The sequence below is a fragment of the Orcinus orca genome, chromosome 3 (assembly GCF_937001465.1).
Source record: "Orcinus orca chromosome 3, mOrcOrc1.1, whole genome shotgun sequence".
In the NCBI taxonomy this organism is placed as follows: Eukaryota; Metazoa; Chordata; class Mammalia; order Artiodactyla; family Delphinidae; genus Orcinus; species Orcinus orca.
This window is the reverse complement of record NC_064561.1, coordinates 7,708,577-7,727,618: the sequence shown is the minus strand read 5'-3', so window position 1 is coordinate 7,727,618 and position 19,042 is coordinate 7,708,577.

Here is a 19,042-nt window from a genome sequence, read left to right as displayed (position 1 = left end):
TGGTTAATTTGATGTTATGTGAATTTCACCCTAATTTAAAAAAAATAAGAAATCAACCACTGAGCTCCATAAAAGCAGAAACAGGTTTCTTATATAATTTTTATTGGGATATAGCTTATTTACAATGTTGTGTTAGTTAGGTGTACAGCAAAGTGAATCAGTTATACATATACATATATCCACTCTTTTATAGATTCTTTTCCCATATAGGTCATTACAGAGTGTTGAGTAGAGTTCCCTGTGCTATACAGCAGGTCCTTATTAGTTATCTATTTTATATATAGTAGTGTGTATATATCAATCCCAGTCTCCCAAGTTATGCTTCTCCCCACCTCCCTCCTGCCATAAGAATATGTTTGTAGATGTCTTCTACATCTGTGACTGTATTTCTTATAATAAGTTAATAAGTTAATGTGTACCGTTTTTTTTAGATTCCACATGTAAGCGATATCATAAGTTATCTGTCTTTCTATGTCTGACTTACTTCACTCAGTATGACAATCTCTAGATCCATCCATGTTGCTGCAAATGGCATTAGTTCACTCTTTTTTATGGCTGAGTGATATTCTGTTGTATATATGTACTGCATCTTCTTCAGCCATTCATCTGTCAATGGACATTTAGGTTGCTTCCGTGTCCTAGCTATCGTGAATAGCGCTGCAATGAACATTGGGGTGCATGTATCTTTTCGAATTATGGTTTTCTCTGGGTATATGCCCAGGAGTGGGATTAAAGCAGAAACATTTTGATCTTCCCCAAACAATGACAGATAGATGGAACTTGTTGGGAAATCTTGAGGGAGGCCTTGTGGTCAGGGGATTGGGCCCTAACATTTGGTTTGTTCAGATCCTAGAATCCCCCCTCATTGGCCAAATGACTTAAGCCTTGGCACTCACATGACCAGGTCTCGGTTTCCTCACCTGCCAAACAGTGATAATGATAACGTCTGCTTCCCAGAGTCATTGTAAAGCTTTCCATGCAATGCGCAAGCCCTCAGGCACAGAATCGTCATCTTTTGAAAATTGTGAATATCCTTTCAAGCCCCATTCTAGCCACAGGTTTAGCTCCGGACTTAGAAAGGAACAGATCCTCAAAAAAGTCAAACATGGGCTTCCCTGGTGGCACAGTGGTTGGGGGTCCGCCTGCTGATGCGGGGGACGGGGATTCGTGCCCCGGTCTGGGAGGATCCCACGTGCCGCAGGGCGGCTGGGCCCGTGGGCCATGGCCACTGGGCCTGCGCGTCCGGAGCCCGTGCTCCGCGGCGGAAGAGGCCGCAACGGTGGCGGACCTGCGTACCGCAAAAAAAAAAAAAAAGTCAAACATATACAATGGCCAAGACATGGAAGCAACCTAAATGTCCATCCACAGATGGATGGATAAAGAAAATGTGGTACATGTATACAATGGAATATTACTCAGCCATAAAAAGGAATGAAATAATGCCATTTGCAGCAACATGGATGGACCTAGAGATGATCATATTAAGTGAAGTCAGACAGAGAAAGACAAATATATGGTATCACTTATATGTAGAATCTAAAGAAATGATACACATGAACTTACTTACAAAACAGAAACAGACTCACAGACATAGAAAACAAACTTATGGTTACCAAAGGGGAAGGGGTGGGGGGAGGGATAAATTAGGAGTTTGGGATTAACATATACACACACACAAAAGATAATCAACAAGGACGGACTGTATAGCACAGGGAACTCTACTCGATATTCTTTTTTAAAAAAAATATTTATTTATTTATTTGGCTGCACCAGGACCTAGTTGCAGCACGCGGGATCTTCAAGACAGCCTGCAGGATCTTTTCTTTTTTTTTTTTTTAAGGTTCCGGCATGTGGGATCTTTAGTTGTGGCATGCGGGATCTTTTTAGTTGCAGCATGCAGGATCTAGTTTCCTGACCAGGGATCAAACCCGGGACCCCTGCATTGGGAGTGTGGAGTCTTAACCAGTGGACCGCCAGGGAAGTCCCTCTAATCAATATTCTGTAATAACCTGTATGGGAAAAGAATCTGAAAAAGAATGGATATATGTATATATATATATAACTGAATCACTTTGCTGTACACCTGAAACTAACACAACATTGTAAATCAACTATACTCCAATATGACATTTTTTTAATTAATTAATTTATTTATTTATTTTTGGCTGCATGGGGTCTTCGTGGCTGCGTGCGGGCTTTCTCTAGTTGCGGGGAGCCGGGGCTGCTCTTCGTTGCAGTGCGAGGGCTTCTCATTGTGGTGGCTTCTCTGGTTGCAGAGCGCGGGCTCTAGAACGCAGGCTCTAGAGCCCGCAAGCCACAGCTACTGAGCCACATGCCAAACTACTGAGCCCGTGCACCTAGAGCCCATGCTCCGCAACAAGAGAAGCCACCAGAATGAGAAGCCCGTGTACCGCAACGAAGAGTAGCCCCTGCTGGCGCAACTAGAGAAAGCCCACGCACAGCAATGAATAAACAAATAAATAAAAAGTCAAACGTGGGACTTCCCTGGGAGTCCAGTGGTTAAGTCTCCGCCCTTCCACTGCAGGGGGCACAGGTTCGATCCCTGGTTGGGGAATCAGGATCCTGAACGCCACACGGTGTAGCCTAAATAAATAAATAAATAAAATTTTAAAAGTAAAAATAGAAAAGTTAAATGTAGAATTACTATATGATCCAGCCATTCCACTCCTGGGGCATATACACCCAAAAGAATTGGAAGCAGGGTTTCAGATATTTGTACACCCATGTTCATAGCAGCACTATTCACAATAGCCAAAAGGTAGCAACAATCCAAGTGTCCATCAGTGGATGAATGAATATCAGAATGTGTATGTATACAGTGGAGTATTACTCAGCCTTAAAAAGGAAGGAAATTCTGACACGTGCCACAACATAGGTGAGCTTTGGAAATTTGCTGGGTGACATAAGCAAGTGCATTAGTCAGCCAGGACTGCCTTAGCAAAGTACCAACACCCTTTTATTTTCTCCCAATTCTGGAGGCTAAAAGTCTGAGGTCAAGGTGTTGGCAGGGCTGATTTCTTCCGAAGCCTCTCTCCTTGGCTTGCGGCTGGCTGTCTTCTTCCTGTGTCCTCATACAGTCTTCCCTCTGTGTGTGTCCTCTTCTTATAAGGACATCAGTCATACTGGATCAGGGCCCACCCCAGTGACCTCATCTCATCTTAATTATCTCTTTACAGCCTCTCTCTCCAAATAAAGTCACATTCTAAGATGCTGGGGATTCAAACTTCAGCATAAGAATTTGAAGACACAACTCAGCCAGTCACAAAAAGACAAATACTATGTGATTCTACTTACAGGGTGTCCCTAGAGGAAGCAAATTCCTAGACATAGAAAGTAGGATGGTGGGTGTCAGAGGCTGGGGGGAGGGGAGAATGGGGAGTCAGTGTTTCATGGGGACAGAGTTTCAGTTTGGGGTGATGAAAAAGTTCTGGACGGCTTCCCTGGTGGCGCAGTGGTTGAGAGTCTGCCTGCCGATGCAGGGGACGCGGATTCGTGCCCCGGTCCGGGAAGATCCCACGTGCCGCGGAGCGGCTGGGCCCGTGAGCCATGGCCGCTGAGCCTGCGCGTCCGGAGCCTGTGCTCCACAGCGGGAGAGGCCACAACAGTGAGAGGCCCACGTACCGCAAAAAAAAAAAAAAAAAAAAAAAAAAAGTTCTGAAGATGGGTGTTGGGGATGGTTGCACAACAATGGGAACGTACTTCATGCCCCTGAACTGGACATTTTAAAATGGTTAGAAATGGTAAATTTCTTGTCGTGTGTATTTTACCACAGTAACAAATAATAATAAAATGAATAAATGGAGAGGGCATAGAGGCCTCCGGGTGGGAAAGAGGGAAGTGAATGATGTCAACACACATTTCCTGCAGCTCCTGTGGAATTTCATCCCTTTCTGATCTCTTTGGACAATGTAGTGGGTGGGATAGTGACCTCCCCCCAACCCCGAATTCAATTTATATGACCTGGAGCCTCGAATGTGACCTTATTTGAGAATCATCGCAGATGTAACTAGTTAGGGATCTCGAGATAAAATCATTCTGGATTTAGGGTGGGTTTGGGCCCTAAACCCAATGGCTTAGGGTTACTGTGTCCTAATTTAATAAAAAAGAAAAAAAAGAGGGAGATTTGGACACAGACACAGAGAGGAGAACGCCACGTGAAGACAAGCTTGGAATGCCAGGAGCCACCAGAAGCTGGAGGAGGTAAGAAAGGACTCAGTTCTGCTGATACCTTGATTTCACACTTCTGGCCTCCAGAAAGGTGCGAGAATACCTTTTTATTGTTTTAAACCACCAAGCTTATGTTAATTTATGGCAGCCATGGGAAACTAACAGAAGCAGAAAACAGTGGGTAGCCGACAGCATGTATTTCAGCTGCCTGTGTGTGTGAGAAGCAAAAGGTTTGGGAAAAGGGTCCACGTCCAGGGTCCAGGGAGGGGTCCTTTTCTAAGAATAGGGATGCTGTTCAGATCTTGCTGGTGGCCTGGGCTTTAAAAAAAAATTAAAACATTTTCAATTGAACATCTCGATTTGGAGTTTCTCTTGGAAAATCCAGAGATGTGACCATGCTGGAACTGCCCTCCTCCATTCCTCCACGCCGCGCCCCGTGGCCACTTGCCGCTGAGCTGAGTACCTGCTCTTTTCTTCCTGGGTGGGGCATAGGGTCAACTTCCAGTTTGCCGGCGTGCCTCCACCTCCCTCCAGCAACCTGCTGGTCAGGTAGGCATCTCAGTTGTGGCCCCCTCAGCCAAGACAGCCACCTGACTGAGATATCCAAAGGATGTCCCCGCAGGTAGAACCCGGCTGCAGCCGCCGGTAGAAAGAAAGGTTCAGAAAGGACGATGGTTAGATATCTAAGTGTCTGGAATTCCTCTTCCTCGAGAGGAAGTGGAGGGCGGGGTCCACCCACATTAAGATCCTTCGAAACGCGACCGCTTTCCACCACTTTCCGGGTCCATCCCCTGACCTCGCTCACCTGGACCAGTGCAGTAGCCTCCTCTTTCGTCTCAGGGCTCCTCCCCTCCCCCCACAGTGTGTTTCCCCGACGGCCGCCAGAGGGCGCCTGTGAGCACCTGAGTCGTTTGGGTTCATCCGCAGTTTAGAACCACTCCCCCGTGGCTCCCACTTTACTCAGAGCAAAGCCAAGTCTTCCTCATGCCCTGCAAAGCGCTGCTGTGTCCTCAGAGCCCAGAAAAGTGCCTAGCGCACAGTAGGTGCTCAATAAATGCTTCTTGAGCGAGCAAACTAATGCAGTGACCAGCCTTCCACATCATCTGATTATTATGGCAAACCTGCCTCACGATGAGAAATCATTGCCCAGCCAAGCTACTGGACATTCAACTGTGAGGCTGGAATTACTTTTATGCCCATTTTATAGATGTGAAACCTGAGGCCAGAGGGGGGGGGGCCTGACCTCCACAAGCTCATCCAGGGAACAAATGGCAGAGCTGGGATTTGAACCAAGTGTGTCTCTTTCTCATCATTTCACTTCGGTTATAATTTGAATTCCTCAGGTGGATTTGCTGACACGCCTTCCAGGCTATCATTCATTGTCTGACACACGTCTCCTCGTGGTTTGCTGGGTTCTATCCACCTGTCATTGTGTTGTTGGTTCTAGCAAGCCAGGAGACAGGCCCACAGCCAAGCCAGCGTGCTGAGATTCAAGACTGAGGGTCATTCATCAACCAGGCAGGGAAGTTAGGCAGCGACACGGCATACTCACTCCACTTCTTTTTATCATCAGTCTCTGAGATCTTGCAGGACCCTGCTCTAGCCTGTACAGGCCAAGGGATATGTTTGTACCTTCTGTGAAGAATGCAAAGTCATGATCAGCATAGCTGTTGAATTTCGTCTAAAATGGAGGAAGATTTACTTGTGAACTTGAACTGCCAAGTTGCCCTGAATGATTCAGCAGCTGGTGGTGTCGATTCTGGAGCTGCCTCCTTGCACAACTGTAGGGGCCGCTGCTCCCATTAAAAGCATATAAATGGCATCTCCTAGAGCTTTCTAGCACAGCAGTTCCCATCTTAGGGATACATACCATTCCTTCTGTCTGTGTCAGGCCTTCCCCCAGACACTGCCCTCTCATGGCAGTGGGTGCGGCTACCTCTTCTTCTTACTGCGAAGGAAACAAGCCACAAAGCTTAAAGAACCCCCCACGAGAACACATCTCACAGGAATTCCCTGGCGGCCTAGTGGCTGGGACTCCTCGCTTTCACTGCCAAGGGCCCGGTTTCCATCCCTGTTCAGGGAATTAAAGTCTCACAAGCTGCGTGGGGTGGAATGTAAATTGATACAGTCACTGTGGAGAACAGTATGGAAGTTCTTTAAAAAACTAAAAATGGAATTACCATATGACCCAGCAATCCCACTGCTGGGCATATACCCAGAGAAAACCATAATTCAAAAAGATACATGTACTCCAATGTTCACTGCAGCACTGTTTACAATAGCCAGGTCATGGAAGCAACCTAAATGCCCGTCGACAGATGAATGGATAAAGAAGATGTGGTACATATATATACAATGGAATATTACTCAGCCATAAAAAGGAACGAAATTGGGTCATTTGTAGAGACGTGGATGGACGTAGAGACTGTCATACACAGTGAAGTAAGTCAGAAAGTGAAAAACAACTATTGTATATTAACGCATATATGTGGAATCTAGAAAAGTGGTACAGATGAACCCGTTTGCAAGGCAGAAATAGAGACACAGATGTAGAGAACAAACATATGGACACCAAGGGGCTAAGGAGAGGGGTGAGGTGAATTGGGAGATCGGGATTGACATATATACAGTAATATGTATAAAATAGATAACTAATGAGAACCTGCTGTGTAGCACAGGGAACTCCACTTCACTGTACAGTAGGAACTAACACCATATTGTAAAACAACTATACCCCAATATAAATAAATAAATAAAACCTTGGTCATTTTACATCAGATTTGGGAAGCACTCCAGGCCAAATAAGTCCCTGGAAACCTATCCAATTAAAATATAGGGTCAAGCAGGGTGTAAATTGGTACATCTAGCAGAAGGGTAGTTTGGCACTAGGTATTGAAATCTGCAGCTGCGAGCAATTCCATCTCTCCTAAGGAAGCCCAAAACTGTGGCTCTAGAGATGTTCACCACGCCATTATTTATAAATGTGAAAAGGGAGAAGCAACCTACATTCCATCAACAGGGGATTGGTTGTGACTGACGGTTAAAGAAAGAGGCTATATGTTAATTCAGACAATATTTCTGCGGAACAGAATTGATTGAAGAGGAAGCTTAAATGCATATTGTTAAGTGAAAGAAGCCAGTCTGAAAAGGGTATGTACAGTGTGATTCCAACCATGTGACATTCTGGAAAAGGCAAAACTATACAAACTGTAAAAATCATTAGGTGAGGGACTTCCCCGGTGGCGTGGTGGATAAGACTCCAAACTCCCATGCAGGGGGCCTGGGTTTGATCCCTGGTCAGGGAACCAGATCCCACGTGCATGCTGCAACTAAGAGTTCACATGCCACAACTAAAGATCCCTTGTGCTGCAACTAAGGAGCCGGCGAGCCACAACTAAGACCTGGTGCAACCAACCAAATAAATACTTTTAAAAATTAAAAAAAATAATAATTGGGGAACTTCCCTGGCTGTCCAGTGGTTAGGACTCCCTACTTCCACTGCAGGGGTTCGATCCCTGGTGGGAGAACTAAGATCCCACATGTTCCAAGGCTCAAAAAAAAAAGAAAAGATCATTGGGTAGCAGGGATTCAGGGTGGGGGTAGGGACAGGGGTTGGGGGGGAGGAATACAGGGAGCACAGAGGATTTCTAAGGCAGTGAAACTGTTCTGCACGACGACGCTGTACTGGCGGATACAAGACATTGTACCTTTGTCAAAACCCATTGAATGTACAACACCAAGAGTGAACTTAATGTGAACTATGGACTTCAGTTGATAATAATGTATTGATATTGGTTCATCGGTTTTAACAAATTTACCACACTAATGCTAGATGTTAATAATAAAGCAAACTGTGAGCAGGGACAGAGGAGATATGTGAGAATTGTACTTTCCATTTAATTTTTCTGTAAGCCTAAAACTTTGAAAAACTAAATTCTATTAATTAAAAACAAAGTTCATTATATGGTAATCACTTTAAATGGAGTATAACCTATAAAAATATTGAATCCCTATGTCATACACCTGAAACTAATATAATATTGTAAGTCAACTATACTTCAATAAGAAAAGAAATACTGGGACTTCCCTTGTGGTCCAGAGGTTAAGAATCTGCCTTCCAATGCAGGGGACGTGGGTTTGATCCCTGGTTGGGGGACCAAGATCCCACATGCCACGGGGCAACTAAGCCCACACACCGCAACTACTGAGCTCACACACCACAACTAGAGAAGCCCGTGTGCCACAATGAAGAGCCCGAGCACTGTAATGAAAGATCCCACATATTGCAACGAAGATCCTGCCTGCCGCAACTAAGACCTGACACAGCCAAATAAATTAAATTAAATTAAATTAAATTAAATTAAATTAAAATACTTTAAAAAATACCTCCCAAAATAAAATAAAATTAGTGAGAAACTTAAAAAAAAATTAAAAATCTGGTAACGGGACTTCTCTCGTAGCTCAGTGGCTAAGAATCCGTCTGCCAATGCAGGGGACATGGGTTCGAGCCCTGGTCCGGGAAGATCCCACATGCCACAGAGCAACTAAGCCCGTGCGCCACAACTACTGAGCCTGGGTGCCTAGAGCCCGTGAGCCACAACTACTGAGGCTGCATGCCACAACTACTGAGCCCGCGCACCACAACTACTGAAGCCCACACGCCTAGAGCCCGTGCTCCGCAACAAGAGAAGCCACTGCAATGAGAAGTCCGTGCACTGCAATGAAGAGTAGCCCCCCCCGTCGCTGCAACTAGAGAAAGCCTTCGTGTGGCAATGAAGACCCAATGCAGTCAAAAAATAAATAAAATTAATTAATTTTTTAAAATATCTGTTTGGCTTCCCTGGTGGCGCAGTTGTTGAGAGTCCACCTGCCGATGCAGGGGACACGGGTTCATGCCCTGGTCCGGGAGGATCCCACACGCCGCAGAGCGGCTGGGCCCGTGAGCCATGGCCTCTGAGCCTGCGCGTCTGGAGACTGTGCTCCGCAACGGGAGAGGCCACAGCAGTGAGAGGCCCGCGCAAAAAAAAAAAAAAGAAATCTGGTAATGGCATCTGTTTTTTGCTCCAAACTCATTTGTGCTGTTTGCCATTTAATTTATTTAAACAATCTTTTTTTAATGAGGATATAGAACACAAATACAGAAAGCTCCATAGAGCATGTAGGCTGGATATAATGAATCATGGCAAAGCAGACAGCGTTGAATGCGTGTTTTGTGATTTTATATAAATAACGTAGCACTGAAGGTGTGATTTTTATAACTTGCTGGGAAGGCAGTGCGGTGTCATCCTTAAGAACATCCTTTCTCTGCTGTTGACTCACTGTGGGGGCCAGGGTTGTTGTGAGATTAAGTGGAGTAATATATCCCCATTTTACAGATGAGGAAACTGAGGCACAAAGCTTAAAACTGTCCCACGGAGTCCGAAAGTGGCGGGAGCCAGAATTTAACCCCAGGGCCTCAGTCTTAACCACCACATAGATGTTTTGCTGTCCACCCATCTGCCCACAAATATACAGTCGTTCTTATCTTTTTTTTGGCCACACCATGCATGGCATGTGGGATCTTAGTTCCCTGGCCAGGGATCGAACCCGGGTCCCCTGCAATGGAAGCATGGAGTCGTAACCACTGGACCACCAGGGAAGTCCCCAGTCTTATCTTAAAGTACAGAATCCACCATGGCCTTGGAGGGTCAACGGTGGGGAAAACCCACAGAAAAATCCCGTCATGTTGCCAAGAGGACACAGCAGTTCCCAAAGTCGTGCGTTCAGAACAATCCCAACTTTTGAAAAATTCGCACAGATGACTGTTCTGTAGGGAAAAATGACCAGGAGGAAATTCACAAAAATGTCTGCATTGGTGGGCTTTTGGGCAACTTTTTTTTCTTATGTAGTCTTTTCTGGAAAATGTTCCCAAATTGTCTAGAGTGAACACGGATTCCTTTGGCACGCAGAAGAAATTGTTTAGAAAATGGAGGGATGTTTTGATTGTTTGTAAAAGGTGCCTGGGGGCGGGGCAGTGGCACTGGAGGACGGGCTGCCTCTTCGGCCGAGGCCTCTGCATTCCTGGGAGGGTTTTCTCACCATCTCAGCGGATGCTCCTTGCTGAGCCTGGCAGGGATGTTGGAAACCACGACTTCATCTTGGACCATGCGAGAGAGAGATGATCTGCAGAAACAAAAAAACAGCTCTGACCCGAAACTTAGCCAGGACCTCAGGGGTCATGGAAAACAGTCCCACCCAGCACAGGAATTTCCTTTTCAGTCTGGGTTCAGACTGTTTTCTGTGGTTCTCTCTTAAAAGACCTGAGAGAGTTGGTGTACACATTTCCCGTAGCCCTTACTCCATGTCAGGTGCTTGACAAATGGTCTGGATTCTTCCCTCCCCTCCTTGGAGGTAGGTGCTCTTACTACACCCATTTTACAGATAAGAAACTAGAGGCACGGTGGCAGAAGGCCTGTGCCCCAGCCCACACAGATGAGATGTGAAGGCCTGTCTCCTGAGTCCAAAGTCAAGTCTCCTTTCTGATGGGTGGCATCTCCCCACTCTCTAATTCATTCAATTTTTTATTCAAAGAGGATCCATTGAGCACCCAGTATATGCCCACCATTGTGCCAAACAAGACAGATGCAGTCCCTATCATCCCAAACTCAGATATTTTGGGGACCCAGATGTGTAAACAGACAATTACAACATTGAATCTGGCTTCTTTCTTTTTTTCTTTTTTTTTGGCCACGCCGCGCGGCTCAAACCTGGGCCCCCAGCAGTGGAAGCACAGAGTCCCTAACCACCGGATCACCAGGGAATTCCCTGGACCTGACTTCTTTCTGAGAACATCAGGTGACGGGGATATCACTACCTGACAAAGCAACTTGGTCAGTTATTGGTGGACTCCGGTCTGACCCCCTTATTCCTTGGGCCAGGGAGCTCTCAGGCTTCCATGAGGCAAAGGAGACTCTGAGCCCACAGCTGTCTCCTTTGGAAGTCCAGCCTTACATCTGCATCCTCACCTCCTGTTCCTGGGCCTGGCTTTCAGAGTCTGCCAGGGGTAGCCTCTGGCCCCTCATCTGCAGCCCTTCTAACACCCGAAGACCCAAAAGGCATCCCTTGACACCTTTTGTGTGTTTAATATGGGCAGGTGTGACTGCTGGCACCAAGTATTTAAAAACAAAATGAAGTCTGGCCATTTTTCATCACAAAAATAGTCTGTGCTTATGATGCCACTTATATGAAATATCTGGGGTGGAGGAGGGGTGGACTGGGAGTTTGGGATAAGCAGGTGCAAACTATTATATATAGGATGGATAAACAACAAGGTCCCACTGTATAGCACAGGGAACTGTAGTCAATATCCTGTGATAAACTGTAATGGAAAAGAACATGAAAAGGAATGTGTATAACTGAATCATTTTGCTGTATACCAGAAATTAACGCAACATTGTAAATCAACTACACTTGAATAAAATAAATTTTAAAGAAAGAAAGAAAGAAACTAATAAGGACCTGCTATATAGCACAGGGAACTCTACTCAGTACTTTGTAATGGCCTTTATGGGAAAAGAATCTGAAAAAGAGGGGATATATGTATACATATAGCTGATTCATTTTGCTGTACACCTGAAACTAACACAAAATTATAAATCAATTATACTCCAATAAATTTTTTTAAAAAAAAAGAGAAATACCTAGAATAGGCAAACTGACAGGGACAGAAGAGAGAATAAAAGTTACCAGGGGTGGTATCAGGGAAGTTATTCCTAATGGGTGCAGAACGTCTGTTTGGGGCGATAAAAAATTTTGGAATTAAATAGTGGTGATGGTCGCATGACATTGTGAATGTAATTAACACCACTGAACTGTACACTTAAAAATAGTTAAAATTTTGTGCAAATTTTGTGTTATATATATCCTACCACAATTTAAAAAGAGCATAAAAAAATAACCTATGCTTAGTGTAAAAACATCCAAACATTGTAAAAATTGAGAGCCACCTAGAAAAAGAGAGTCCCCCAACTTATTTTTTTGGCAGTGAAACTGCTTCTAATCACTGGACCGCCAGGGAAGTCCCAAAAGAGTTCCTTTCAATCCCATATATTCCTCCAAATTTTTCTACCTTATATTAAACTTAGTAACATTATTTTAAATAATCTAGGTCCTCTCCATGCCCCTACTCCTCACAGTTGCAAAGATTCCTGTCTGCTTTGTTCACTGGATGTCTTCAGTGCCTGGTACACAGTAGGAGCTCAATAAAGACCCATCAACTCTTTATTCAAGCTTCAATGAAATGAGAAAACCCTTGTGTCTGGGGTCTAAAGATCTGGGTGCCAGATCTGGCACTGCCCCTCACTGACTGTGGGATCCTGATCCATGCTTGGCCTCAGTATACCTGAGTCTTATCTGCAAAATGGGCTCAAGGAGAGTTTCCACGTGAGGATGTGCAGGAATAGATGCCCTTATACACTGCTGGTGGGAATGTACAATGGCACAGCCACCTTGGAAAACAGTCTGGCAGTTCCTCAAAAGGTTAAACATAGAATTACCATCTGACCCATTTAGATATGCACCCAAGAGACATGAAAACATACGTCCCCTCGAGTACTTTGCTGACTTTTCCTTTTTTGGGGGGGGGCACTTCTTGCAACTTGTGGGATTTTAGTTCCCCGGACCAGGGATCGAACCTGGGTCCTCGGCAGTGAGAGCTCGGAGTCCTAACCACACACAAGTACCTTGTACTCAGATGTTCAGAGAAGCGTTCGTTATTCACAATAGCCAAATGGTGGAAACAACCCAAACGTTCATCCACTGATGAATGGATGAACAAATTGGGGTATATCTATACAATGAAATATTTATTATTCAGCCACATAAGGAATGAAGTTCCAACACACGCTACAACAAGGATGGACCTTGAAAACCTTATGCTAAGTGAAAGAAGTCAGATGCAAAAGACCACATGTTATTTTATTCCAGTCGTAGGAAGTCCAGGATAGTAGGTTAGTGGTTACACAGGGCTCAGGGGATGGGGACAGGGGACAGGAGACAAGAGGGTGAGAGCTAAGGGTACAGGAGTTTCTGAGTAATGAAAATATTTTACAACTGACCATGATGAAGTTTGCACTTATCTGTGAAAATACTAAAAACCACTGGAGGACACTTTACATGGGACATTGTGTGGTATGTGAATTATATCTCAATAAAGCTATTTTTTAATTAATTTAATTTATTGAAGTATAATTGATTTACAATGTTGTGTTAGCTTCAGGTACACAGCAAAGTGATTCAGTTATATATATATATTCTTTTTCAGATTCTTTTCCCTTACAGGGTATTACAAAATATTGAGTATAGTTCCCTGTGCTATACAGTAGCTCCTTACTGGTTATCTGTTTTATATACAGTAGTGCATTTGGTTTTTTTTTAATTTTTATTGGTGTATAGTTGATTTACAATGTTGTGTTAGTTTCAGGTGTACAGCAAAGTGAATCAGTTATACATACACATATATCTACTCAGTAGTGTGTATATGTTAATCCCAAACTCCTAATTTATCCCTCCCCCACAGTAAAGCTACTTATTTATTTATTTATTTATTTATTTATCTTCTCCAGGTCTTAGTTGCGGCATGCAGGTACTAGTTCCCTGACCAGGGATTGAATCCAGGCCCCCTGCATTGGGAGCATGCAGTCTTGACCACTGGACCACCAGGGAAGTCCCAAAGCTTTTTTTTTTTTTTAAGTATAGTTTTTGCTTCTGAGCTGGAGGTAAGCAGAAACTGCAGGCTGAGGGTAGCCCGAGGTCAGCTGTCCATCCATGGGAGTGTAGAGAGAAGCTGTGGAGAGAAGATACCCACAGCTCAGCCCGAAAGGCTGAGGTCAGGTCAGCCCATCCCTGAACTAGTAACTATTTCCTCTGTGGCCTTAAAGAAAACAGGCTGAGACCTTGCTTTGTGGCTTGAACCCTTGGAGCAGGTTTTTGTCATGGACCCTTCCCTCCCACGTCGCAAGTTTTTCCTCATGGGTTTTTGGAGCAAGCACAGTGGCTTCTGTCGCTCTGAGGTCTGGCCCTGCCCCCCTGGAGACCACCCCCTCCTCTGTCTGCATCGCTCCAGGTGGCCTGGTAATCCCAGGTCCTCTGATATTCTCTTCTTTACCCATGGCACCTCTGTATCCTGGGGTGGCTTTGTCTTAACTGGACCTCTTTTTTTTTTTTTTATTAATTTATTTTTTGTCTGTGTTGGGTCTTCATTTCTGTGCAAGGGCTTTCTCTAGTTGCGGCAAGCGGGGGCCACTCTCCATCGCAGTGCACGGGCCTCTCACTGTTGCAACCTCTCTTGTTGCAGAGCACAGGCTCCAGACGCGCAGGCTCAGTAGTTGTGGCTCACGGGCCTAGTTGCTCCGTGGCATGTGGGATCCTCCCAGACCAGGGCTCGAACCCGTGTCCCCTGCATCGGCAGGCAGATTCTCAACCACTGCGCCACCAGGGAAGCCCTGGACCTCTTTCTAACTTAATGACTTCTTTAAAGACCCTATCTCTGATTGACACATACACACAACTATATATAAAATAGATAATTAATAAGAACCTTCTGTATAGCACAGGGAACTCTACTCAATACTCTGTAATGACCTATATGGGAAAAGAATCTATAAAAGAGTGGATGTATGTATATGTGTAACTGATTCACTTTGCTGTACAGCACAAAACTAACACAACATTGTAAATCAACTATACTCCAATAAAAATTAATTTTAAAAAACAAACAAACACCCTGTCTCCAAATACAGTCCCATTCTGAGGTCCTGGGAAGTAGGGCTTCAACATATGAATTTTGGAGGGAATTCCCTGGTGGTCCCGTGGTTAGGACTCTGCACTTTCACTGCCGAGGCTGCCAGTTCAATCCCTGGTTGGGGAACTAAGATCCCGCCAGTCATGCTGAGCAGCCAAAAGAAATAGAGAAAAAAAGGATGAATCTCAAAGGAAAAAAAAAAAAATCTCTATACTCAGTCAAATAAACGCCACCCGGTTTCCTGAATGTCTCTCCTCTGGGCCTCTGTTCACGCTGTTCCCATGGCCTGGAAGGCCCTTCACCTGCCGGACTCCAGCACAGCCTGTTAAGTCTCAGCTCAGATGCCCCCTCCTCTGAGAAGCCCTCCGGCTGGGTCAAACATTGCATCAGGGCCCCCTCAGTGCCTCAGTGCCTGGCATTCCCCACACGACAGCTCTGATTACTGGGTCATCATCATCCGCTGTCCTGCCAGTAAGCTCCAAAACTCCGAAACAATCCCTCAGATTCCCTCATGCTGGCCTTTTGTAGTCAGCCCCAGGCAAATACTGACCTGCTCTCTCATGCTAGAGATCTGTTCTCTGAGAATGTTATATATTTGGAATCATACGACATGCAGCCTTTTGAGCCTGGCCTCTTTCACTGCAACATAAAGCATTTGGGCGTAAAGCTTTGCTGCCTGTATCAGTAGTTTGTTCCTTTTTGTTGCTGAAGAATATTCCATTGTACGAATGGACCCAAGTTTGTTTTATATTCACCCATTGAAGGACAATTGAGTGTTTCCAGCTATTGGTGATTATGAATAAAACTATTGTAAATAATGACGTACAGGTTTTTGTGTGAACATAAATTTTCATTTCTAAATTCACAGCAGTGGGATTGCTGGGCCGTACAGTGGTTGCATGTTTAGTGTTTTAAGAACCACCAAACTGTTTTCCAGAGTGGCTCACCATTTTGCATTCCCACTATTCCCAGCCAGGGTTCTTGGCCTCCTTAATCGATAGAAATTGATAAGAGGCCAGACAAGAAATTCAGGCAAGGCTTTATTGGGGCCCCTGTTGCAGCAGGAGGGAGCAAAAACAAGTAACAGGTTCCCTGGAGGGGTGGCTTAGGCGGTCTGTCCACCCCCATGGTTGTGCTGTGTGGGTTTTTGGCCTTTTTGTATCTTGTCCATAATTTGCCCCAACTGCCCATGCATGCAGTTGTTTTTAGTCCCTTATAGTTTCTTTGTATTTTGTTGCTGGAGGAGGCGTTTGTCCAGGTGCAAGCACGGCAGCAAAGGGTCCCGGGTCCCGGCCTGTCTCACCACCAGCAGCATCTGAGAGGCCCAGCTTCTCTGCATCCTCATCTGCACTTGGTATTGTCGGTATTTTTAGTTTAGTCATTCTAATAAGCGTGAAACGAGTCTTTTTAGGCTGGCATCATAGCCAAGGTGCAGGATTTGAACCCGAGCATCGGAGCACGTAACCACTGCAAGGTGCAGTGGTAAAGATACAGGAAGTTGCTGGCCTGAGAAAACTTGTTCCACCTAGAAGATAGAGTTTTGTGGAAGTCATTGCCGCCTGCTCCAAAAAGTTGTGCTAAGGAGGAAATGCCACAGGATGGAGGGCACGGCTTTCATGCAAGAGGTGGCGCTGGGTTCAAGTCCTAACTCCACCACTTCTCAGCTGGGTCGCCAGAGTCTTTCTGAGCCTAGTTGGCTCATCTGGTGAATGTGCCTCATAGGTTCCATCTCACAGAGGCAAGGTGTCCCCCAGAGCCCTGGTTGGTCGGTGAGAGAGTTCTTGCAACGTGTGCCCCAGTTCCTTACAGCCAACTCACACTTGTGCTTCAATGGTGGGACAGGTGACACAGGGAACTCGAGAGGAGAAAAGGTCACTGTAGGGTCCAGTCCGGACAGGAGAATCAGATCTTCCTGAAACAAACCAGAGGGTGCCCCTGTCTTGCTCTGCACCCCTCCAGGGTTCCCCAACTACCCGCTGGGCTATGCCCAGGCCCCCACTGGGAGGTCCTGCCGGACCTGATCCCACAAACTCACCAACCTTGAGTCTCATCCTCTCCTCCCTGCGCTGCACACGGGTGACTTCTACTTCTCCTCTCCATCTTTGCCTTGCTGGTCCGTCTGCCTAGAACTCCCTGCTTCCCCAACTCAGCCTGAACTTCAGGTCTCAGCACTGACATTACCTCCTTCCCATGCCTGGCATACAGCAGGTGCTCAATAAATGCTGCTGGAGTGAATGAATGAGGTGGGAAAAGGAAGGGGGAGCAGTCTTATGGGGCAGATGAGGGAGTCTGTAGGCCACAGGGAGGAGCTTGGCTCCTTCCTGCAGCAATGGGGAGCCACAGCAGTCTTTAGGCAGGGAAAGGCGTGTTGTAGGGGGACCTTTTTGTGCCGTGGGCCCTTATCAGTGGAAGTTTGTAAGTGCCTAAAATAAAACACCTCAGATGGTAAAGGAAACCCATTACAAACCCATTACATGCAATACAGTTATCAAAATATGCTTTAATTGTGATGGAATTTGTACAACTTTCCTCACACTTAAATACCGAGGCCCGGTAGCAGCTCTAATGACTGTTAACGTTAGGAGCAGGGGCAGGCGTGAGTGATGCAAGTTTTTCCCCTCCAAATTCATGGACCCCCCCACTTCTATTTGTGGACCCCTTGGGTGTCTGGGGGGACCCTGGAGAAAAATTCCCAGATGTTGGAATGTGACCAGAGCACTGGAAATGAGCAAACTGGACAGAAGTGTCACCAGGAGGGATAAGAAGTGATTACTAAGGACGTGGATTAGCATCCACACAGACAAGTGTCAGGAGGCTTGGCCATCTGTTCAAAGAAAAACAGGAAGCCTGTGGCCTGCCCCTCTGGCCTCTCTGGGCCCAGCCTTTGTCTTTGTGACTTAAACTCCCAAAGGCAGGCCTGGACACCCTGAGCCGGCTCCCAGCTTCCTCCCCCGGCTCCGGAAGCGGCAGGAAAAACAATAGGACAAAGGCAGCATCTCCCGGGTTCTGTGCTCTCCTGACAACATCTCATGGGCACCGAACATGGGCCCACAGGGTTGGCTCTGAAGGTAACATCCCCATTTCACAGGTGAGGAAACTGAGGTCCAGAGAGCCCCACCCCCACCCCATCCAGGTCACTTAGCCTGGCTGTGGCCAAGCCAGCACTGGAATCCAGGTCTTTTTGGACTCCAAGCCCTGCCTGTGATCATTCCTACTCTGAACTCACCACCTGGACCAGTGCAGTCCCTCCTCCTAGGTCCGCAAGCTGCTGCCATCAGACCCCACAGGCTGTTCTCCCACACCAGCCAGAGGAGGCCAAAGTCCCCACCAAGCTCAGCCTCTGTTTGAGCAGCTGCCGGGGTCACCCCAGCCCCGCCTGGCTGAGTCAGGCCTGGTCATATCCTGGAGAGGAACTGCCTTGTTAATCAAGTCTGGCGGGCACCAGGGTGGGCAGGTAGCTAGAGCAGGACCTTTATTTGGAGGGTTCCTTGAAGAAGTTTTTCCACTAAGACAGGGCTCATAGCCCCCACTGGCTCCTGTGTGGAATCAGCTCCCACAAGGGCCTGGAGCTTAGTGCTGACCCCACCCCTCACTGAGCAGATGAGGAAACAGAGGCTCAGAGAGGTTGAGAGATTTACCCTGGGTCACACAGCCTGGCCTGGATTGGGATCCAAGTGGTATTTATTTTATTTTTTATTTTTGGCCATTCCTGATCGTCACTTGGGATCTTAATTCCCCGGCCAGGGATCGAACCAGTGCCCCCTGCATTGGAAGCGCAGAGTCTTAACCACTAGACTGCCAGGGAAGTCCCCCAACTAGTATTTATTTATTTATTTATTTTAAAATATTTATTTATTTGGCTGCATTGGGTCTTAGTTAAGGCACACAGGATCATTGTTGTGGCATGTGGGATCTTTCGTTGCAGCGTGTGGGCTTCTCTCTAGCTGTGGCGGGTGGGCTCCAGAGCACGTGGGCTCAGTAGTCGCAGCGTGTGGGCCCTCTAGTTGTGGCCCACAGGCTTAGTTGCCCTGCGGCATGTGGGATCTTCGTTCCCCGACCAGGGATTGAACTCGC